This window comes from Dipodomys spectabilis, unplaced genomic scaffold, assembly GCF_019054845.1.
Source record: "Dipodomys spectabilis isolate Male_0828 unplaced genomic scaffold, ASM1905484v1 ptg000597l, whole genome shotgun sequence".
In the NCBI taxonomy this organism is placed as follows: Eukaryota; Metazoa; Chordata; class Mammalia; order Rodentia; family Heteromyidae; genus Dipodomys; species Dipodomys spectabilis.
The window spans coordinates 412,297-437,086 of NW_024871274.1; the positions used below are offsets into that span (position 1 = coordinate 412,297).

The window sequence follows — 24,790 nt, forward strand, 5'->3', positions numbered from 1 at the left end:
CCACATGTGAAGAATGGCTGCCCAGGGCCTCTCTGGTGGGGATCTTGGACCTGGTCTTTCTCCCAGCCCAGGTGTGGCAGTCCAACAACTGCAGTCTTCTGATGAGGAGCCATGCTAGCTTCTGAGATTCCCAGGTGGAGACCCTTGACAGGGCGGGGCAGAGGTATGCTATGGCTCTGGACTCTTTCCTGACTTCCTTTTTTCTTTTGTGCTGGTACTAGGCCTGAAACTTGGGGGTCTTAAACTCTTGTTTGTCTTTTTCCACTCAAAGTGGAGTCACACTGCCACTTCTGGCTCATTTTTTAAGTAAGTTTTTATTGTGAAAATACTGTACAGAGGGATTACCGTTACATGAGCAAGATAATGAGTTCATTCTTATCAAGCATTGTTGCCTCGTCCTTTGTTTTTCCCCTGCCATCCCTTCCCTCCCACTTTCACAACTACACTCCCTGCTCCCCTGGCCTAAATCATAAAGCTCGTTGCTCAACAGTGTCTTGTACATTTTATTGTTACAATGGGTCAACCTGTAAGATCGCGGCTGAAATCAGGAAAGCAACTCCTTTCGTAATAGCCTCACAAAAAATAAAATACCTAGGAGTTAACAAAAGAAGTGAAAGACCTCTATGATGAAAACTTTGAAAACCTGAAAAAGGAAATCAAAATAGAACTTAGAAGGTAGAAAAACCGAGCTGGGAAGTTGGCTCAGTGGTAGAGCGCTTGCCTTGCATGCCTGAGGCCCTGGGTTTGCTGCCTCAGCACCATATAAGCAAAAAGAAAAAGCCGGAAGTGGCGCTGTAGTTCAAGTGGTATAGCGCTAGCCTTGAGCTGAAGAGCTGAGGGGCAGTGCCCAGGCCCAGAGTTCAGGCCCCATGACCGGACAAAAAAAAAAAAAAAAAAGAAGGTAGAAAAACCTCCCATGCTTCTGGATTGGAAGGATCAACATCGTGAAAATGGCAGTACTTCCAAAGGCTATCTACAAATCCAAAGTGATGCCTATCAATATTCCAACCTCATTCCTCAAGGAAATAGAAGAGGCAATCCAGAAATTCATGTGGAACAATTAAAGACCCCTAGTAGCAAAAACAATCCTTAACAGAAAGAACAGTGGTGGAGGAATATCAATACCAAATCTCTAACTCTACTACAAAGCCATAGTAATCAAAACAGCTTGGTATGGGCACAAGAAGTGACCTCAGGACCAATGGAATAGAATTGAAAACCCACAAATGAGCCCACAGACCTATAGTCACCTAATCTTCAATAAGGGAGCTAAAAAATAGAATGGAAGAAAGACAGCCTCTTCAGTAAATGGTGCTGGCAAAATTGGTTAATCACCTGTAGAAAACTAAAGCTAGATCCTTATATATCACCCTGCACCAGAATCAACTCCCAAGTGGATCAAAGACCTTGGAGTCAACACAGACACTCTGAAAACATTACAGGACAGAATAGGAGAAACCCTAGGTCTCCTTGGTACAGGCAGAAATTTTCTTAATAGAGACCCAGAAGCACAACGAATTAAAGAAAAGTTGGACAGATGGGATTGCATGAAGTTGCAGAGCTTCTGCATGGCAAAGGACATAGCTAGCAAGATCAATAGAAAGCCCATGGATTGAAAGAAGATCTTCACTAGCCATACAATGGTTAAGGGTCTCATATCTAAAATATACCTGGAACTCAAAAAATTAAGTCCCCCAACAACAAATCTTCAAAGAAACAACTGCCCAATAAATGAAGTGGGCTAAAGACTTACAGAGAAACTTCTCTGAAGAGGAAATAAAAATGGCCAGTAGACACATGAAGAAACCTTTCTAGCGATAAAAGAAATGCAAATCAAAACAACATTGAGATACCACCTCACCCCAGTTAGAATGGCTATAATCAAGAAGCCTAATAACAGATGCTGGAGGGGATGTGGCCAGAAGGGAACCCTACTGCATTGCTAGTGGGAGTGTCAACTTGTTCAAATACTTTGGAAAGTAGAATGGAGGTTCCTCAAAAGAGATCCCCTATTCTGGCTCATTTTTTGCTGGTTAATTAGAAATAAGAGCCTCACAGGCTTGTCTCCCCCGCTGGCCATGAATCACAATCCACAGATCTCAGTTTTCCTGAATAGCTAGGATTATAGTCATGAGCCACTGAGGCACAGCTCTCCCTAACTTCAAACTCACAGAGTCCATGGGTATATTACAGGCACTCCTTCACTGAGGTTAGGGTGGTTTGTTCCATGGATTCAGCTTGAGTGAAGATTGTAGACTCACTGGCTTGACACAGATCCTCAATGACCTTGAAGCTGGTTCCATAGCATAGAATTTAGGAATAGAGAGCAGGAACCCAGTGGAGGGTCCGCTGGAAGCATGGCTTAATTCAGATCATGATTTCAGAAGAGAAATCTGCTGCAAAATCCAGCATAGAGTGGTAGATGTGGTGTGATGGTGTTGAGAAGATGGCACAGGCTGTGTTGGGTGGCTTTAGAGGAGGAGTCATTGCAGGTGAGCGGTAGCAGCAGGCACTGAAATGAGAGGCCAGAGCAAGAGAGGCTGCTGCAGAAGAACATACTGGATGGCTCCCTTGCCTCCCTCATCTCCACAGCTCCTGAGGGCACATGCATAATGGTTTCTGGTTGGCAACAACCTGTGAAACTAGGACTTTCTGCTTCAGCTAGGCTTCTGTTACTAACTGACCATTGGGTTACATGTAGGTAGGTGGTTGAAACACTGAGGAGTCCATAACCAAATGGTCTTCTGACATGGGAGGGGCATAAAGACCAACAGCTGTGACAGATCTGGGAGGGCAGACTGGTAGCAGTCTCTCTAAAATCACTGCAGTGGGATCACTCTCCTTTCTAGCCTACCCTGTGGGCTGACACTACTAGGTTATTTCAGGGGAAAACACCCAATCCTGCCTCTTTCTTTTTTCCACATTACAGCTGATGCTTTTAAGTCTTTAATTTATATTATGATGAAAATGACTGATCACTGTTCAAAAAGAAATGTACTCATAACCTGACTTATGTAACTGTAACCCCCTGTACATCACCTTTACAATAAAATTTAAATTTAAAAAAAGAAAATTACTGATAAAGGAACCTTTCCTTGAATGAGAATTATGAAGCCAAGAGCCTTGCCATATGAAGTTATTGCATAGCTAAAAGAGATATGATGGAAGGGGAAGATGCAGAAGTGAGGCTGAGCACTGAAGTCCAAGCTCACTAATGTCAAGTCTGTGTTTAGGTCTTGACTTTCCCATAGCTAGAGTTAGTCCGCTGGTACAATGAGAGAACCCACTATTTATAGCCAGTGTTGGTTCTGATTGGCTGTCAGTTCTAACTTGTTGGACATGGTTAGATGGCCATTATGATTGGCTGAGCATCTGTGCTGATTGGCAGTTGTGGCTTGCACAAAAAGGGTAGAGCTTAGCACTAGGAATCAAGAATTTCTGGCCCCAAATGTAGAATGAGCATAGAATAACCAGTCCTGTCCTGTCACCTGCTGAGGTTTCAGGATGGCATGCCACCAAGTTCTGATTATCCTACTTGGAAAACCTGCGATCTCTCTCCAATTCTTTTATTTTCAGAAACAATCTTTTTCCTCTGTCTTGTCATCCTCATGAGTGTTCACCTCTTATCCTTCCCTCAGCACAATCCCTGGAGCAGACAGTGATTCTCCACCCATGGCCCTTCAGTTGTCATCATTCCCAAGCTATTGGAAGTGTACTTCCTGTGGTCACTGCAGCCCTTGGCCTGGTCTCCAGTCAGGCTGGAGCATGGTCAGCCGCTGCCCTTTCAGGAGGAGTTCTCAACCAGAGCCACATGGAATTACATAGATAAATCCCCTAGATCCTTTACCCCTGCACTGAGACCACCTCCATCATCTTCCCCAAGCTCCCCAGTAGGCGTGAGCCCCTCATTTGATAATCTTCAACCTCCCACTAGTGACTTATTTCACTTCCCCCCACAGTGCCTCCCAACCTCACTTCCCAAATAGACTGTGGGGCTAGGGCATAGCTCACTCAGATGGTAGAGTGCTTGACTAGCAAGTGTGAGAAGTGGGTTCAATTATACTACAATTAAGGAGTTAGAGATGGGCATTCAATAGGTTCTATGTACCAGCTCAGGAGTGACTTTGGAGGCTTCCAAATTCAGACTCCTTCTCAAGGACTATATATGTCAGGGAAAGAAAAGGCACACGGGGCACACAGGTTGCTCCTGCTATTTGTGAATGGCATAATCCTTTTCTGAAGTCAGGGACTAAGATAGGGCTTAGCTGCTGTCTTGAATCTCAAAGTAGAGAAATATAGCTAAACCTAACAAATAAGGCAATAAGTGACCTTGTCCTGTCTGTTATCGTAGAATCTCTAATGCAAGGTACCAGAATAAATGCAACTTTCTCCAGCACTGACAGCATTGCTGTACTGTCCTACAGTGTTACCTCATCTGTGAAAACATTGCTTTCTCTGCTACTGGTGTGAGGTTCACAGCCCTTTCCCTCCTTTGACAGAAACTCTTTTAAGCTCTGCTTTTCTCTAATGAGCAGATGGCATTAAAACAAGATCTAAGCACCTATCAACGCACTGTGGCTGGTGCTTGTCCCACCTCCAGTGTGGACCCCTGCCCCGGCGACAAGCCTTTGACAATGTGGGAAACAGGACCGCAAGAACTCCACAGGCTCTACCGGGAGCTTGCTCCCTGCTTTGTGGAATCTGCTTTTGATGGTGACAAAGGAGCTTGTCCTCTGTTTAATTCACCTCCCTGGTTGTTTGAAGTCAGAACTAGAAGTAGTGAAGGAGGAAATAAGCAGGATTCCAAGGCCAGGAAAAACATGCAGATCAGAGCCATTGCCCTAGGACTAATTTGGAAACCTTTTTAAAAAATGCAATTCAACTAGTTAATATGAATCTACTATGATTTCCTTTGGATGTCTCCCTGGGGGCGAGAATGTAGGACCTGATAATGCAAACAGTTCCTTGTAGGCATCAGAGCTACTCAGGAGACTGAGATTTTGAGGAGGATCACAGGTCAAAGCCCACTTTGGGCAGACTTATATGAAAGACTCTTTAAATCCAATTAGTCAGCAAAAAGCCAGAAATGGAACTGTGGCTTAAGTGGTAGAGCACCACCCTTGAGCAAAAAAAGCCATGCAAGAGCTCACAGTTCTGAGTTCAAACCCTAGTAATATGCAAGCTCATCTCCAAAGCCCAAAGGAAATAAATGTGCATCTCCTCACGTGTTCCTTCTTTTCTCTTCCTCCATCTCTTTCCTATTTCCTTTCTGTATGATGATGATGATGATGATGATGATGATGATGATGATATGATGATGATGATGATGATGAAACCAGGACTGTCCGAAGCAAGTACTGTAAAACTGAGGGTCTTAATAGAGATTCTATTTTCTCTCGGTTCTTGAGGCTGAAGTCCATGATCCAGGCGCTGGCTCTGTCAGCTTCTGAGGAAGGCATGTATCTTCCTGGCTTGCAGACACTGTGGCTTTCTTCCCTGTGCTTTCACAAGACCTCCCTCCATGCCTGGACATTCTTGCTGTGTTTTGTTTGTTTGTTTGTTTTTGTCCTAGTTTCTCTTAATATGGACACTGGTCAAATTTATTGACTAACCCATATCACCTCATTTTTACCAAATTGTTTCTTTAAAAAGTCTATATCCAAATACAGTCGCTGTCCAGTTCTGCTACCCAGTACATGAGGTCTTCAACATGTGAACTTGGTTGAGTGGAGGCGCCCCTCCTCTCCACTTGTGTTTCCAGAAATGCCCATGCTTAATGGAGTTACATGGGCTCCAATCTTGGCTTTTACCATTGATATGGTAAATGATCTGGAGACTTTGCCAGAGCACTTTGAGCTTCAGTATTACTAGCTGTGTAGTGGGAACACTAACACTACCTGGTGGTATTGGAAGGATGAATGGGTACAGTTTCCACAGCACCCAGCATCACAGCTTAGACAGAGGCTCTCAGAAATGCCAACCCCTGCCTTCATTCTGTTGTTTTGGTTTTTGTAAAATCCACCCCTTTAAATGTTTGATGTGTTCCCTACTCTTTCTAAGAATCAATGAACAGTTGCCATTAAAATCAAAGTTTTACTGACCAAAAATGCATTTGTTTCTATAAGCTTAGCTTCATTTTTCCAGATAATCTCCAAATCATCACTTACTGTGACTCTTTTTTAGTGCCAGTCCTGGGGCTTGAACTCGAGGCTGGCATTGTCCCTGAGATTTTTTTTCCCTTAATGCTAGTGCTCTACCACTTGAACCACAGCTGCATTTCTGACTTTTTGTTGGTTAATTGGAGATAAGAATATCATGGATTTTCCTGTCTGAGCTGGCTTTGAACTACAATCCTCAGACCTCAGCCTCCTGTGTTGCTAAGATTACAAGTGTGAGCCACTGGTGCTCAGCTGCTGTGACATTTTGGTGTCTGAGTGGAATGTATTCACTTCAATGGCTCTTTCCCACAACCAGTTTTTTATGGGAGTGGGGTGGGGGTGCGGGGTAGGGTCAGGTAGGGGGCTACAAAGCCCTTCTGTTTAAGGCTGGTTGTTTTAGGATGAATGTAATCAAGAGTTTAACATAGAAATAACAGAGCCAGTGGATTTTTCTGTAGAGTTGGGTAGAGAGATGAAGAGATAAGAATGATTTTTTGTCTTTTGTCTGTTTGTTTTTTTAGTGCCAGTCCTGGGGCTTGAACTCAAGGTCTAGGCATTGTCCTTGAGCTTCTTTTTGCTCGACTAGTGCTCTACTACTTGAGCTACAGCTCTACTTCTAGCTTCTTGTGGGTGGTGGGTGGGAGGTGTTGCTGATTGGAGATAAGAGTCTCATGGACTTTACTGCTCTGGCTGGCTTTGAACCACGATCCTCAAATCTCATCCTCCTGAGTAGCTAGGATTACAGGAATGAGCCACCAGTATCTGGCTTAGAGTGATTTTTTAGTGGATTGAACACATATCTGTACTTAGGAAAACAAAATACAATGAACTAAAATAACTACACAGAACAAAATTGTATTGATCTCCTGCCTAGGCACTGTTTGTTCTTGGTGGGAAGATACTACCTAGGCTTGAAATGAAGACTCAGCTCTTACAGAGCTCTTTCTCAAACCTGTGAAGGAAGGATCATGCTACAAACACAGTTTCCAAGGGGAAATGTAGATTTTATCTGTTAGTTTATTTACTTATTTATTTTTGTGCTGGTATTGGGGCTTGAAATAAAGACCTGGGTGCTATCCCTAGCTTTTTCACTCAATTATGATGCTCTATCACTCGAGCCACAGCTCTACCTTAAAAAAAAAATCTGGTTAATTGAAGATAAGAATCTCACAGACTTTCCTCCTGGGCTACCTTCAAACCAGCTACCCTCAGATCTTAGCCTCAGATCTTAGCTTACCGGTATGAGCCACTGGTACATAGCTGGAAGCATAGATTTTAGATACAAAGAGATTTTGCTCAAAACTGCTTTAACCAATAAAACAGCATTGAAATACATGCCAGTTTTGGGTTCCAGTTCTTTTAAGATGGAAACTTTCCATGCTCTGCCTTGGAACACTCTTTCTGGATGCTCTGGAGGTGCCCAGCTTAGTCCCACATCAGTTTCTGGCTCATGTGACTGTGAAATCTAACAAAAAGTTTCAAGCCACTAAGCTCTGGGCTAGTTTTCAATAGATAACTAAAATCAGTATGTTGGATCAGATCCATGACATTTAGAATCCGTGCTTATTAATATTTTTAAAATCAATGTTCTGTGCAGCAAGAAATAAATTTGGAATGATAATTTCCTTAGATATAAGTTTTCATCATTATTCTCCCCAGTTAAATAATAATCTTCAAGCTTCCTATCATTAAACGAATCTAAATTGAAATTCGTAATTTCTCATGTAGTAGATCACATCGTTGGTACTGAATTTTCATGCCTCCTGCAGTCTATGTCCTCCTCAAGTGACTCTGAACTTGAGCATGTGAGGTGAGCTGAATTATGCCTCTGACCTGCAAATTACTCTGTTGAAATCCTGTCTCCCAGTGCTTTGGAGTTGAGACTATATTTGAATGTAGTGTCTTTTGAAAGGTCATTAGGTTAGGATGATGTCTTTAGGGTAGATCCTGAACCTGTTATGGGGAAAAAAGTCACCACTCAGAGACAGCCTCATGTAAAAAGATGACTTTATTGGGGAAGTGGATAGCTGGCCGGCCAAGGACGCAGTACTGACTTGGGAACTGAAACTGTGCCCCAAGCAGTCCTCAAGCTGGGGTTTTTAAAGGCAAAATCCATGAGATCAGGTCTGCCCACACTCAGGTGACCAATGGGTTTGTAGTCATGTCAGGCCACACGCAGGTGGCCAATGGAGTTACAGTCTGCCTTATAGTAGCTGTTTCAACTAATCTATCATTTTGGCTTAAATTGGTGTGTGAATTTGGCGGGCAAAAGGCGGGCTTTACATTTTGGTGGGCGAAAGCATATTTCCTGACCCTGAGATATTTGTGGAAAACAAGTATTTTGCTTCTTAGAGGCAGGGCAAACTCCTAGTGCATTAAAGATGCAGTCAGTTTTGAATCCCCTTAACACTAGGAGACCCTTCCCTAACACTAGGAGACCCTTCCCCCTTACAAACCCATGTCTCTTCCCCCACCTCCACACACAGAGTAACTATGATAAAGTAGAAGGAGAAGAGAAGACCTCTATGTACAAGCCAGGGAAAGAGGTTTTAGGAGATATCAATATGCTGGCATCTTGAGTTGGATTTCCAGGCTCTAGAACTGAAGAAGGGTAGATAAATGAAGAGACAGGGAAAATGAAAATGAATAAATATTAGAAGAATCAGACTCAGAACACACAAGTAAACTGAAAAATAAAGCAAGCAAGCAAACAAACAAGACTCAAACTAGACCAGCAATCTCCCTCCCTTCACCTGAGAACACACAGGGCTCTTTTGCCCTTACCTTCTCCTTGAAGATGGTAAGAGGTTGCAAAGCTTAAAGGGTAAAGGAGAAAAAATGAGAACCAGATGTGAGTCATGTTTCATGTCATAAAGCTTTCTCCACATTTTAGTCTAGTAATTTTATAGGTTCAGGTCTTATGTTACATCTTCAATACATCTTGAGTTTCACTTTATGTATGGTATAATGCTTTCTTTTGGATTGGGTACCCAATTTCCCCGTACCTTTGTTGAAGAGGCTATCCCTTCCCCTTACCTAAACCTGTTAAGAAGATAGATAATATTTATAGATATGTATATGCATATCTACATGTATATATATATGAATATACATTTCTATGATCTGCATTATATTCCATTGGTTTATGTCCATTCTATTTTTTTGTAACTACAGCTTTGTAATACGGTTTGAAATCAGGTAGTGTATGTTTCCATCTTTGTTTTTCTTTTTTGTTAATTGTGAGGCTTGAACTCTGGGCCTGGGTGCTATCTTAGCTTTCCAGCTCAATGCAAGTGTTCTACTTCTTGAGGCACAGTGCCACTTCCAGATTTCTAGTGATTTATTGGAGATAAGAGTCTCATGGACTTTCCTGCCCAGCCTGGCTTTGAATTGTGATCCTGAGATCTCAGCCTCCTGAGTAGGTAGAATTCAGGTGTGAACCACTGGCGTCCGGCCACTTCTTGTGGTTAATTGGAGATAAAAGTCTTACAGACTTTCTTACTGGGGCTACCTTTGAACTGAAATCCTCAGATCTCAGCCTCCTAAGTAGCTAGGATTACATTTATTTTTGTTTTGCAAGATTGATTTCCCAATTACTGGTCTTATTGGGTTCTCTATATATTGTAGAATTGTTTTCTATTTCTATAAAAGTGCCATTGATAGGGGTTGAATTGAATCTACAGATCTCTTTAAGTACTGTGGGTAATTTAACATTTTTAAGTCTTCCAGCCTGTGAACACAGAATGCCCTTCAATTTATTTGTGTCTTTTCTAATTTATAAATGTTTAGAAGTCATCAGAACCAATCTTGCATCTCTTTTTTTTTGGGGGGGAGGGGGTCCGGTCATGGGGCCCAAACTCTGGGCCTGGTCGCTGTCCTTCAGCTCTTCAGCTCAAGGCTAGTGCTCTACCACTTGAGCCACAGAGCCACTTCCGGCTCTTTTCTTTTTGCTTATGTGGTGCTGAGGAATCAAACCCAGGGCCTCATGCATGCAAGACAAGCGCTCTGCCACTGAGCCACCTTCCCAGCCCCCAATCTTGGATCTCTTTAGTCAAGTTTATGCTATTCTTTTTGGTGTCATTGTAAATAGTATTGTTTTCCTAACTTTTTTAGATTGTTCATTGATGGTATATAAAAGTACAACTGATTTTCTAAGATATATTTTTATTTTTTTAAAGTAGTCGTACAAAGGGGTTCCATTCAATAGAGCACTTTATGAATCCAATGTCTCTTGATCAATGTCACCCTTTTTAACATTCTCACCCATCCCTCCCACCCCAACCCTTGCAACTGATTTTTATATGCTGACTTTTTTTTTGTATTCTGCAACTTCACTCCATTCATTTAATAGTTCTAAGAGTTTTTTTTAAAAAATAAAATGCTTATTTCTGAATATAAGAACAAGGGCAATTTTACTTTTTTCTTTCCTATTTGAAGCTTACTAGTTTTGTTTTGTTTTGTTCTTTTGGTACTGGGGCTTGAACTCAGGGTCTAGGCACTGTATCTGAGCCTTTTTGTGCTCAATGCTAGCACTCTACCACTTGAGCCACCGAAACCATTTCTGGATTCTTCTGAATAGTTTATTAGAGATCAGAGTCTCACAGACTTTTCTGCCCAGGCTGGCTTCGAACTGTGATCCTCAGATCTCAGCCTCCAAGTAGGCTTATAGGCCTGAGGCACTGGTGCCCAGCTCTATGTTTTTGTTTTTCTTTTAATTTTCTCATATAATTGCTTGGGTGAGGACTTCCAGTCAAGCAGAGTAGAAGTAAAGATGGGAATTCTTGATGTGACCTGGTCTTCGTTTACAAACTTGGAGCTTTTCACGTTGAACATGATGCTGTTTGTGCACTTCTCATATGTGGTCTTTATTAAGTTGAGGTATTTTCCTTTTATTTCTAGTTTGTTGAGATTTTTTTCCCCATGGAAACAGTGTTGAATAATGCCAAGTGCCTTTCCTGAATTTTTTGCAATTTTTTTATCATCATTCTTTCAATGTGGTTCATCACATTAGTTGATTTTTATATGTTAGATCACTCTTCCAGCTTAAGGGAAAATTCCACTTGGTTATGGTGTATGAACCTTTTAAAGTGTGGATGGATCATTTGCTAACATTTTATGAAGGATTTTTGTATATGTATATTCATCAGAAATATTGGCATAGTCTCCTTTTCTTGTGGCATTTCTTTTCCCTGGCTTTGGTTTTAGGGCAATGCTAGCCTCATGAAATGAACTTGGAATGGGTTGGTGCTAATTTGTCTTTAAATATTTGGTAGAATTCACTAGTGGAGCACTGTGGTTTGGGCTTTGTGGCTAAGCTTTTAACTGCGATTCAATTTTCAGGATGGTTCTAGTTCTCTATGGTTTAATCTTGAAAGTTCACATTTTTAGGAATTTCTCCAGTTCTTTTAGGTTTCATGGTTGTTACTTGATGCTTGTTCATAGTGGTGTCATGATTTTTTAAGTTTCTGTGGTATTAGTTATAATGTATACTCTTACATTTCTGATTTTATCTGTTTTCTATTTTTTCCTAATTAGTTTAAGTAAATGTTTGTCAATTTTGTTTGTCTTTTCAAAGAATCAACTCTCAGTTTCATTCATCTTTTTATTGTTTCTGTTTTCTATTTGGTTTATTTCTGATCTAATCTTTGCCATTTCATGTTAACATTGGGCATTGTTTTCTTCTTTTTCTAGCTTTTGAGATACAAAATTGGATTGTTTATTTGAGATCTTTCTTGTTTTTTGAGTAGGCATTTATTGTAGTAAACATTCCTCTTATTCCATAAGTTTGTTATGCTGTACTTTTGTTTTCATTTGTCTCTAGGTATTTTCTAATTTCCTTCTTGATTGTAACAGTTGCCAATGGTTGTTTAATAGTGTTTTGTTTAATTTCCACATATTTGTGCATTTTCCAGTTTTCCTTCTGCTGTTTTACTAGTTTCCTCTGCTGTGCTCTGCTGTGAAAGTTCTTGGTGTATTTTCAATCTTTTAAAAATTTGTTGGGGCTGGGGATTTAGCTCAATAGAAGAGCCTTTGTCTGGCAAGAACAAGACCCTGAGTTCCATTCTCAGCTTGCTCTCCTAGTCCCCCCAAAAGCTAAAAAGACAAAAAAAGATTTGACTTGTTTTGTGACTAACATGTGATGTATGATAGAGAAAGTTCCATGTGAGTTGGAGATGAATTTGTGTTCTGCTACTGTTAGGTAGAATATCTGTATGCCTATTATATTACTTAGTTGACATTTTTATTTTTTATTTTTATTTTTGTCAGTTTTGGGGTTTGAACTCAGGGCCTGGGTGCTGTCACTGAGTCTCTTTGTGCACAAGTCTAGTGCTCTACCACTTGAGCCACAACACCACTTCCAGCTTTTTCCAAGTAGTTTAAGAGTCTCATAGACTTTCCTGCCCAGGCTGGCTTCAAACTGTGATCCTCAGATCTCAGCTTCCTGCATAGGTAGGATTACAGGCTTGTGCCACAGGTACCTGACTTTGACATTTTTTTTAATTGTCAAGGTTATGTACAGGAGGTTTACAGTTGCATAAATAAGGTAATAAGTACATTTATTGTCAAACTTGTTACCTCTTCCCTCATTTTTCTCCTACTTCCCCTCCCCTAACCCCCGCTCCCCCCAAGATGTAGAGAACATTTCCAGCATCTTGTCTTGTGTATGTCGCTGTTGCATTGGTTTCCCCTTGTCCTTTGTCTCACCATTCTGTTGTTCCCCTTCCCTTCCCTAATTCAAATAAATGTATATACAATACCAGGGCACCAAAATGAAATACAGTGACAACAAGGGATATACCATAGGGGGAAGAACGTACAAAAGAAACCAAAAAAATCACATAATACATTAAAAACAACAACAAAACAAAACCTCTTGTGTCCATGTCTTGGAGTTCATTTCGTTTAGTATCATCTTATATGGTCATATGTACATAGCTATTGAGCTATTCTGCTCATCTGCTAAGATTATCCTAGATGTATACTAACTATTGCAAATAAGGGAAACCATGGGACTTATGTTTCTTTGGGTCTGGCTTACTTCACTTAATATAATTTTTTCCACGTCTTTCCATTTCCTTACAAATGGGGCAATGTCATTCTTTCTGAGGGAATCATAGAATTCCATTGTGTATGTATATGTGTGTGTGTGTGTGTGTGTGTGTGTGTGTACCACATTTTGTTTTTTAAGTGTCCTTTTTTTTTTTTAAGAAAAAACTTTCTGGCTTGAGAGTCTATCTACTATTGACAGAGAGGTACTAATATCATTATATCTGTTTTTCTCACTTTGGTTTTTAAAAAAATTATTATTATTATTATTGTACATTTTTTATTGTAAAAATACTGTAGGGAGGCGCTGGGAAGGTGGCTCAGTGGTAGAGTGCTTGCCTTGCATGCATGAGTCCACATAAGCAGAAAAAGCCAAAGTGGGGTAGCGTGCTACAGCTGAAGAGCTGGAGGACAGCGCCCAGGCCCAGAGTTCAGGCCCCACAACAGACAAAAAAAAAAAAATACTGTAGGGAGTGGTTACAGTTACATGATCAAGGTAATGAGTACATTTCCTATCAAGCTTTGTTGCCTCCTCCTTTGTTTTTCCCCTACCATCCTTTCCCTCCCACCTCCACAACTACCCAACACCCTCCCCCCCCTCACAGCCGAAGTTGTAAAGTTCATTTTCAACATAGTGTTTTTTCCCTTCCCCTCCCTAAATTAGAGAAGTGTATATAGAAGATGCAGGGTACCGGAATCAAACACAGTGAAAACAGGGGTAATACCATGGAGAAGGAACATACAAGAAACAAAAAAATCACATAAAAATATGGAATGCTTCATGAATTTGAGTGTCATCCTTTGTGCATGCTAATCCTTTGGCCATGCTAATCTTCTCTGTATTGTTACAATTTTACTATATGTGCTGCCGAAGCAAGCACACTTTGGTCTTGTTAATGCTTGCCTTGTATTTATGAAAGTGACTGATTTTGGATGCATATATATTCATAGTTGTCTTTCTTTTGGACTCATTCTTTTATAATTATATACTGTCTTTTATTTGTTGTGATAATTTTTGACTCGAAATTCATCTTGTCTGACATGAATGTAGCCACTCCTGTTCTTTTCTGCATATCATTTGTATAGAGAATCCTTTATTTTTAGCCTATCTCTGTCCTTAAATCTAAATTGAGTCCTATGTACAGCAAATATTTGGATTTTGTTTTTTTTTTAATCTGTTTTTTAAATCAATTTAGCCACTGTGTCTTTTGGTTGGAGAGTTTCATCAACTTAAATTTATAGTCATTACTATTTTGTGATTTGTTTTCTATTATTCTTGTGTTTTTTCTTTTTCCTTGTTTATAGTTTGTTTCTGGATTTTTATCTGTGAATTGTTGCTAAATAGAAGAAGAGTCTAGGGCTTCCTACTTTACTGTTTTACTGATTTTGTTTGACTTTTCCCCCCCTCTTTCTGCTTTTCAGTTTAGAGTTTTCCACGCTGAGTTCTTGGCAGGGTTTGCAATTCCAGGTCCCATTTCCATTACAAGTTCCTTTGATCTCTGGCCATCTAGCCTAGGATGGCTATATTCTCTTATCACCACAAATAGGTTCCTCAGCAAAAAACATTTTTCGGTGCCATGAACAGAGGCTTCTTTACTTGTTTATTTTTGCATCCCCAGAACCCTGCATGATATCTGTACATAGAAGATGCTTATGTAATATTGGTTGCTCTTTCTGGTTCAACACTGCAGCATGTATGGTCTTCATGGTGCAGAGACAGACCCAGAAGTTCCCCCTGAGGGAGACATGCTGAACTGTGGATGAGTCTTCCAGACAGAACCTGTAACTTTAACTATTTGGTCTCCCTCTGAGGCCTTGCATGGGCCACTTATTTCTTCTAAGCTGCAGTTTTCCTATCTATCCAGTAGAGTTAATAATTCTAGCTGTTTGCTCTGTAGATGTAGTAAAATTACATATATGACAATTCTGAGCATAAAACAAATAGGCACAGTGCATTTTCTTGACTCTGTGTGTGTGTGTGTGTGTGTGTGTGTGTGTGTGTGTGTGTGTGTGTTTCTGCCTTTTGAACTCAGGGCCTTGCACTTGTACTCCAGCCATCTAGGTGCATTTTCAGTCTCTTGCTTCGCTTGTCTGGTCAGAACACAAAGCTAACCAGATAAGAGCAGCATGGATTGAGTGTCTCATGAAGTGGTTGCAATTGCCTTCTTGGTCAGCATTCCTGTAAAACTCATCTTGAAGAGTACTGCCACTCAGTTTCCAAGTTTAAACAATAGCACAGGTAATCTGGTGTGAAACAAGCTGTTGTTCATATGTAGAACCCCAACAAAGGAACACAGAAAATGAGTGAGGTAGGATTTTACTGGAGGAAAGGAAGCAGCTATTGCTTTTAGCTTGATCTGAATACAAAGTTCCAGCTGTTCCATTAATCTGAGAAGGGAGGTGGTCCTGTTGTTGTTTAATGATGAGGAACTGAGAGGCTGAGGATGATGCATGGTTTGCATGAACTCACAATAAAGAGATGAAATCTACCTTGGTGCCCACTCTCAAATGACCAAATAAGGAAAACATGAAAAATACACACAATGGACTCCAATTCAGCCTTGAAAAGAAGGAAATCCTGTCTTGACAGCAACATGGATGGAAACTGGAAGACATTTATGTTAAGGGAAAATAAGTGAGGCACACTACATTTTCCCATGTATATATTGGTCTCATAGAAGTGGAGAGTTGGATAATGGCTATCAGAGGCTGGGAGGGGAGGTGATTACCAGAGGTAGGGAAGAGGAGGTGGAAAGTAGATGCTAATGAGTACAGAGGTGCAGTTGGGATAACGTCTAATGTCCTATAACACAGTAGGATAAATACAGCTGACAACCATTGACTGTATATATTGCAAGATGCCTAGTGGAGAGGTTTTTAAATCTTCCCCACACAAAGAAAGGATAAATATATGATTGTATTCATAAATGGCTTTGTTAAATGACAACTCCTTTGTACAGCTACTTGAAGATAATAAAAATACATAAAAATAATACCTCAGTTATCTTGATCTGATTTTACATATTGTATATATATCGAAATATCACATAGTACACCATAATTTGTATCATTATTATATGTCAACTAAAGTATTTGAGAAAACAATACATACATTTTTGCTTGCTTCACTACTATTAAGGAAATTTGTTCTAAGCCAGGCACCAGTGGCTCATATCTGTAATTCTAGCTAATCAGAGGCTGATATCTGACAATTACTGTTTGAAGTCACCCTGGGCAGGAAGTCCACAAGACTTTTATCTAGGTTCACCAGCAAAAAGCCAGAAGTAGAGCTGTGGCTCAAATGGTAGAGTACCAGCATTGGGTGAAGAAGCTAAGGGACAGAGCCCGAGTTCAAGCTCCAGCCCCCTCCCCCAAATATAAGAAAAAAGACACAAAGAAAATTTTGTCCTGAAAAATTTTAGCCACTACTAGTGGTGTTTCTCACTAACTGGTAAAGAATCTTTCAGGATGAAGATGATGATGGTGATGATGATGATGATGATGATGATGATGATGATGATTTTATTGCTGAAGGTTTAGAATTGGCATGTGTTTTATAATGACATATGTATGAGATATTCAATACCTCATAGATACACCTAGAAATAATATTTCATCTAGGTACCCTATGGCTAGTCAAGTTGACACATGAAATTGACCGTCACAATAAGTAAACCTGAGCAAGCATGCCTCTAAGTCTTCTCAACTGGCCTGGCTACTGTGAGGGCATCTGTATATCTAGACAACCCTTGCATATGGCATGTTCTGAGTTGATTCCACCTGCAGCTTTCATCAAGCCTATTGATGGCAGTTCTTTAATGCTGCATGTTGGTCACACTGCTCTGGAGGTAACCATGATCAGTCTTAAACTGATGTAAGATGATGAAAAGCTTAGCCTCAGCCAGGCTCAATTCAGTTCTGCCCTTCCCCCTCCACCTTCTCATCTTAGCACAGAAAAGAGCAGCCAGTTCTTATACTAGTCAGTGTTCAAGCAAACCCAAATAAGCTTCTTTCTCCTCTCATTCCTCTTTCTTCTTCATTTTTGTCTTCTTGGTCTTCAGCTCTGTCTTCTTTATTCTCCTCTTCTTCCCCCTCTGCTCCTCCTCTCTCTGCCCACCCCTTTGGCTCTGTATGGGGGCATTAAGTCTAAAATTGCATTTGGTTGCTCACTTGTCCTGAAGTTACCTAATACGCTTTTATTTCTCCCTTGAGTTCATCATGGAGTGGTTTATAGGTTTTGAACTTAAGGAGCCACATGTTAAAGCCATCTCTATTTGCCTTCTTATTGGCCACAGAGAATATCCATTCACATAAGAACTCATGTCTGAAGTGTTATGGCACCAGCAACATTTGCCCTGGGTTGTTGTCTTGGTCAGTTTGCTGTCGCTATTACAAAATACCCAAGGCTGGGTTGTTACAAAGAATAGATATTAACTTATTTAGGCTCATGATATCAAGGCCTGGAAATTCAAGATCATGATGGCAGCATCTACTGAGGGCATCTTAACATGGCAAAAGGTGAAAGGACAATCCAGCACATCCAGGAGAAACAGAACACCAAAGACAGTCTCACTTTACAGAAACTAAGTCTTTGTGAGAACACACTCATTAATCCACCTTAGCCACCTGATCACTTTATTTTATAGTACTTAGGTGCGGGCTCAGAGCCTTTTGCTTGGTAGGAAGACATTCTACTGTTTGAGCCACACTTGCACCCCTTTCGTTTTGCTTATTTTTTGAAATAGGGTCTTGCTTTTTTTCCTGGGCAGCCTGCACTATGATTCTTACATTCAGACTTTCTATCATAGATACGATGACAACCACATTCAATTTTTTTTATTAAGTTGGAAGCTTATGAACATTTTTCCCAGGCTGGCCTGGAACCTTTATCTCAGCCCACAGAGTAGCTACTATGAGCCACCAGCACCTTGTTCCTCTTCTGCTTCCACCACCGCATGCTCATTTTCTTCTCCAAGAGTGAAGTTGGATTTTGTCATGTTCTCTAGTCTAGTTGGGAATTCCTGGGCTCTGCTGGTCCTCCTTCCTCAGCCTGAAGTATAGCTTGGGGACTACTGATGTAGGTGGGAGACTTTTTAATCATCCCTTAAAGGCCCTATCTTCAAACATAGTTACAATGAAAATTTTCAGCTTGAATTTTGGAACAGACAAGCCATGTTCAAACCATAGCAGTTTTGGTAATGTCTCAACTGTCTTGGCCCTGCTGTATTTTCCTTGCCAGATCCTGAGTTGCCTTTCCATTCTGCTTCAGCTGATTTCAACAGTGGAAGCATATTGCTCACTCGCTAGCCATCAGCTGTCTAGCAGGTAGGTCCTTCTCTGTTATTCTGGGAACAGAATCCACATTCATAAATTGTTTCAAAATGCTTTCATTGCAGTCAACATGTAGTTTTCTCTCTTCTCATGAATTCAAAATTGTCTCCTCTTGAGCTTTCCATAAAGACGGTTCATATATAATAATCCATTCTTGAGACCTGATGCCCCTAAGGTCGCCTTGCTGGCAATGGCCATGGCAAGAATGATTTTAGGACCCCACAGAATGACTTTTAGACCCCACATGGGATGCACAGTGTGACTTCCTCACTGCTCAGGCAAAATTGCCTGTCTGTCGAACAAAGTCCAGTCTTCTGTGAGCATTCACAAAGCTGCTCTGAACCATTGTGCTTTGCAGCTTCAGATCTCAACAGACTTTATTGAGAAGAATCACTACAGCCCGAGTAAAGCTTTGGAGGACCTGTGCCCACTCATCTGTTGATATGCCCCCACATGCCCTGTGCCATTCAAAGCATCCAGTTCTCTCTTCTCACAAAGCTTCCCCCAAAGGCTGTTCACAGTCACTTAGTGTCTCATACTGTCAGTTAGTGTATTCACGATGCACTTTTTAGAAGAATCACCTCTGGTCCACATAACTGCACAGTGGAGTCTCTAATCTGCCATTTGTATTTCCCTGTTTGCAACCCCTAGGGACCATCCTGCCATTCCGTGCTCTCAAACTTCTTCGAAAAGTGCAGGTTTCTGAAGAGCAGCTCCCTTGTCTGCCTTTATGTGAGCAGCTTTTCCTCCTGCAAAGTCCTCCCAAAACATGACTGTTGAGATGATTTTCCTCTCTGAAAATTAAGGTCCTTAAGGGCTTTTCTAAATCTTCCTTTAATAGACAGGAGGGCAATAAATTAGCTGACAAAGTCACACTGCATGTATACATGTATGTGTATACACATCTATATACATATGTATGGATACATGTGTGTGTATGTGTGGGTCAGCCTGTGCTGAGACTAGAATCTTTGATATTAATCAACTCTTTCCAAGAAACCAGCATAACTTTTGGTAACTTTATTCTTTATTTTTTCCCTCTCTGGAAAAGCTCTGTATTTGGCACCTGCTATGCATACCATTTCTTTAATCTGTAAAATGAGAGAAACACTTGTTCTTTTTGTTTGTTTTTAATCAACATCTCTCTCAGAATGATCTAATTCCTCATAATTGATGAGCCCACACTGACACACATATCATCACCCATTGTCTATGGTGTTATGAGGGTGCACTCTTGGTGCTGTGAATTCTATGGGTTTGGACAAATGTCCAAGTATACATCAGTGCAGCACCAGCCCAATCAGTCTCACTGCTCCAAATTTCCTCTCTGTTTGGCCTATTCACCCTTTGCTCCCAGAATCCCTAGCAGGCCCTGGGTTTTCTGTCCCCATAGTTTTGTCTTTTCCAGAGCATCAGATAGTTGGCATTATATGGTATGTTGCCTTTTTTTTTTTTTTTTAACATTGGCTTTGTTCACTTAGTGGTTTGCATTCAACTTTCCTCCACATTTCTCTTTTATTCCCCCCCTGTGGTAGTGGGATTTTTTTGAGCTCAGGGCCTCACTTGCTAGGCAGGTACTCTACCACTTGAACACTCCACCAACCCCCTTTTTGCACTTTTTTTTTTGTCGGTCGTGGAGCTTGAACTCTAGGCATGGGCTCTGTCCCTAAGCTCTTCAGCTCAAGGTGAGCACTTTACCACTTGAGCCACAGTGCCACTTCAGGTTTCCTGGTGTTTAATCAGATAGAGGAGTCTCATGGACTTTCTTGCCTGGGCTGGCTTTGAACAGTGATCCTCAGATCTCAGCCTCCTGAGTAGCCAGGATGTAGATGTGAGCCACAGGCGCCCAGCTGCACTGGTTATTTTTTATGTAGGATCTTGCTTTATGCCTGTGCTGTTCGGAACTGTTATCCTCCTGTTTGTGTTTCCTTGGGTCACTAGGCTGCACTAAGCCTTGCAGTTGAGTTGAGGCAGTCTTATAAACATTTTTTTTTGGGCTTAGGCTGTTTTCAAACTGCAAGCCTTTACTCCTTATTTCCCAGGAAGCTAGAATTACAGGCTTGAGCCCCTGCCTCCAGGCTCCTTTGTGTCATTCTGATATTTCATTTCTTTTTAACCCTAAAGACCATTCCATTGTCTCCATATTCTGGTTTATTTATCAGAAACCATTGTTTTACAATGGTTACAAGACCCTTTTTGTTTTTCCTCCATGAGCATTAGCAAGACTTGGAACATTCTTTGGATTTTCTAACCAAGCCACTTTCATTTGTTGCTTCACTGCAACAAATGCAGCCTAAAGAGAAAGATTTTCATCTACAAAGGAGAGCTGCTAGGATAGGCACAGGTGCTTGATTGCTATTGATCAGCGCAGGTAGGTTTGCTGCCTTTACACCTGGTGCTGCCGCTTTGTTTGGCAGGTAGTTGGGGAGAAAGATGATTGTAGGATGGGAGTAAGCTAGGGTAAGCTGGACCCCTCATGTAGAAGCAGGAACCCACAGGAAAAGATTGGAACCTTTCAGTTCTCATCACCTTTGACTTTGATGACATGGGCCCTGCACTGTGACACTAGTCTAGGAGTTGGGAGGGTGAAGGAAAGTCCAGAGGAAGGATGGGGAATTTGTCAGTCAAGCTGTTGCCTTGTGCCACTGATGTGAGCCTGCTGGCTCATTCTCACTTCCATTTCTCTCCTACAAGTCTCCCTGTTGCCCAACCCTTTGGAGAAACTCACCGGGAGAGAATTCCAGCATGGGTGGTTCAGCCTAGTCAAGAAGACATACGGAAAGCCATTCCAACTGGTGAAAATGTGGTTCTCAGATTCTTGTGTGGACAGGCCTATGATGACGGAGGCTCTGGGTGGGTCAGGTAGGTGTCCTGTGGGTTTCCCTTGATCCTGGTGAATTCATCCTAACCCTCCCTTTCACTACATAGGTGGCCACTCAAATACCCTGATTCTCTACTTTGTTTTCAGTGACAGAGGCTTAATATTCTGTGCTTTGGCATATAGCCCTAATCCCTGTAGCTCTGAGTCCTGGAATCAGGAGCAAGGAATGCCAACTTCTGTATAGTCTGTCCTATACGCTAAGGTGAGATGGAGGAAGAAGAAGGTAGCTGGCAGAAAACTGAAATAATTGCTGAAGAGCTATGTATTATGAGGACTGAGCAAATTAAAGATTTGTTAAACATTTGCATAACTATTTAAAGATATATGGTAATATAATCGTATATATGTATATGTACTCACATATATTCAATCCTTCCTATAGCAATATAGCTCAGTCTGTAATCCCTCCCTATTTTCTTCCTCTATTTTTAGAGCTGAAAAAGCAGCATACCAGAGTGGCTGAAACAGCTTAGAAGACTAGATGGGATCACTTGGCCTTGATAAGGGAATACAAGTCTGAATACTAACTTTTTTTTTTTTGATGTTGGTCGTGGTGCTTGAACTCTGGGCCTGGGTACTGTCCCTCAGCTCTTCAGCTCAAGGCTACTGCTCTACCACTTGAGCCACAGAGCCACTTCCAGTTTTCTGAATGGTTTACTGGAGATAAGAGTCTCATGAACTTTCTTACCCAGGCTGGCTTTGAACCACAGTCCTTAGATCTCAGCCTCCTGGGTAGCTAGGATTATAGGCGTGAGCCACCGGCGCCTGGCTAACTCCTGACTTTTGAGGTTGGCAGGAAGATTGTGTTTTTCCTGAGACCATTTCTCTGACGTTTTCAGAACTACCAATTCTGTGTGAGTTCCTGCTCTATAATTTCCTAAGAATTATGCTATACTTGCTTGTGGGTCAGGCCTCCAAGTGCCCCTCTGAAGACTGGAGCTTTAGGTTGGTAATCAAGGATGTTTAACAGCCTGATTGGCTAGAATAGCCAAGCATCAGCAAGCCCACAAGTATGGAATGAACCCATGGCTAAACCCGTTTTTTGGCACAGTAGGAAGGATATGGCAACTTCCATGGTCCATTCAGTGTTGGAAGGCATCATAATGTGTTCCATGGCAACATGGCCCAGGCACCATGGTGTGGATTATGGGTGAAGCTCAGATCTCTGTCACTGCAACTGCATGCTCACTGCATTCCTAGGGCTCTCAGAACTGAATTTTCAACTCATTTGCTGGTGAGTTGTTCATCTCTGTAACTATGATGGACAGAAAGAGGGCAGGACTCACTGTCAGACTGCCAATGCTATTGCCATGCTGCCAGTCCCTGAGCCTCTCGCCATAGCTCATCTCTCCTCATTCTGCAGAGCTTTTGGAGACACCTGCCCCTTACCTTCCACTTAAGAGAGAATGATCCAATTCCCAAAGGTTTCAACTCAATAAGGTTAACACCTTAGTATATTTTACAAATGGTAACTCATGCACATTAGAAAAATTAACACAAACACATATGTTTGTATGTATGTATTTTAGTATGTATGCATTATGCTAGACTAGGCATTGTCCTTTGGCTTTTTTATTCAAGGCTGGTACTCTACCACTTGAGTCACACCTCCACTTCTGGCTTTTATGGTGGTTATTTGGAGACAGACTTCTCAAAGACTTTCCTGCCCAGGCTGGTTTTGAACTACAATCCTCAGATCTTAGCTTCCTGAGTAGCTAGAATTACAGGCGTGAGCCACCAATGCCTAGTTAAAAAAAATTAACATAATTGTTAAAATGTTAGAAAAAGAAGATAACAAGCAATCCATTTATCCTAAAAGCACCTGTGCAAATATTTTCTGAACATTCAGACCCATTTCTACACGTACTCATTCACACACAGAAATCATTTCAGAAAGGGATTACACTCCACATAGTGTTTTAAAAAGGAAACAGTAAAAAATTCCTACTATTTGAAATCATTAGAAAAGGAGCTGCTGTGAAACTGAAGGAAATGTTAAGCTTCAGGTAAATGTTTCTCCATCACAAGAGATTAGCACAGTTATTAAAAGTTCTTATGAAGGCATTTCCCCCCCCCATGCAAGATAATAATATAATGAAAATGATGCTCCCACTATTATCCAGCTAGAAAGTTGAAAGTTAGTGTTTCAATTCACCCTCACCTGCTTGATAGACAAACTCAGAATCCATGTCCCCTACTGAAATGCTCCCAGATACTTCAGGTCAGTAAGGGGCTACTTGCCTTGACCAGATTTGTTTGTGAATAGGCAGGTGAGTGGTAATTTGTCCCTTGGGTGACAAGAGAGTCCCTGTCCCTTGTAAAAGCCAGCCTTGGGAGCCTCAGAAACCACCCTGAGCTGCTGCTTGAGTAGACGTGCAATTTCAGAAGACAGAGACAAACACGAGCTCTTGATTCCTAAAGGCTCTTTCTCTAGGCCCTGGTTGGTCACTTGGGAGTACTCAGAGATGCTGAGTTACAAACATGTCTAAAACTAGTTTCGGATGTTTTCTGTTGATTTTGAGTCAATGGGTTCCATAGATGGATTGAGTTTGGCCTCAATTCTTTCTCTTTTGCCTTATTGTGGAATATATCATTGTCTAGGCTTCTGATGGCACTGTTCTGGAAATTATGGAATTTACTATAGATTGTGGAATTTGCCATATGGAAATTGCCATAGATTTATTTGAATAACTTGTGCATCTCTTAATATTTCCATGGAATTTGGGAGGGAGCAAAGGTAAATATTAGCATTTAGCAAAGCCTCATTTGAATGATATTTATTTTCACATTATGTGGGAGAGTGAGAAGAAAAGCAAGCATGATTTAAAAAGTAGAGCTCAGGTCAGCCATTCTGGTAAACAGTATAGAGGTTTTGAAAGTTTTTTTAATACTCTTTTTTAAGTATCAATTAAATGTGCAACATTGTGACATGTCCATATATGCAAACAATGCACCATGCTCAGTCACCCGTCCCTCACTCTCTAACCTCTCCCTTCCCCTAATCTCAACATGCCACTGAGTTTTAAAAATCTCGATTTTGTATCCTGTCACAAGTTTTAATTAGATTTAGCTTTATTTGTGTGTGTGTCGGGGGAGAATTTTCAGGGTCCTTTAGGTATAGAACCACACCATCTTCGGATAAGGATAATAGATGTCTTTCCTTATTTGAATTTCTTTTCTCTCCTTATTGTTTTGGCTAGGGATTCCAATACTATAATGACAGGGCTGGAATGAGTAAACATCTTTAACTTATTCCTGACTTTAGGGGAAATTATTTCACTTTATTCCCCTTCATTTAGTAGGATCTTGCCTATAGTTTTGTTTTCTATAATATTTATTGTGTTAAGGTATATTTCTTGTGTCCTAGGTTCTT

The 24,790-nt window shown here is 41.0% G+C and overlaps 1 pseudogene; it reads right to left on the bottom strand.

Moving 5' to 3' along the window:
* Positions 1 to 13,968: 13,968 nt before the first annotated feature.
* On the bottom strand, positions 13,969 to 14,086 carry LOC122100724 (annotated as a pseudogene).
* Positions 14,087 to 24,790: the final 10,704 nt, after the last annotated feature.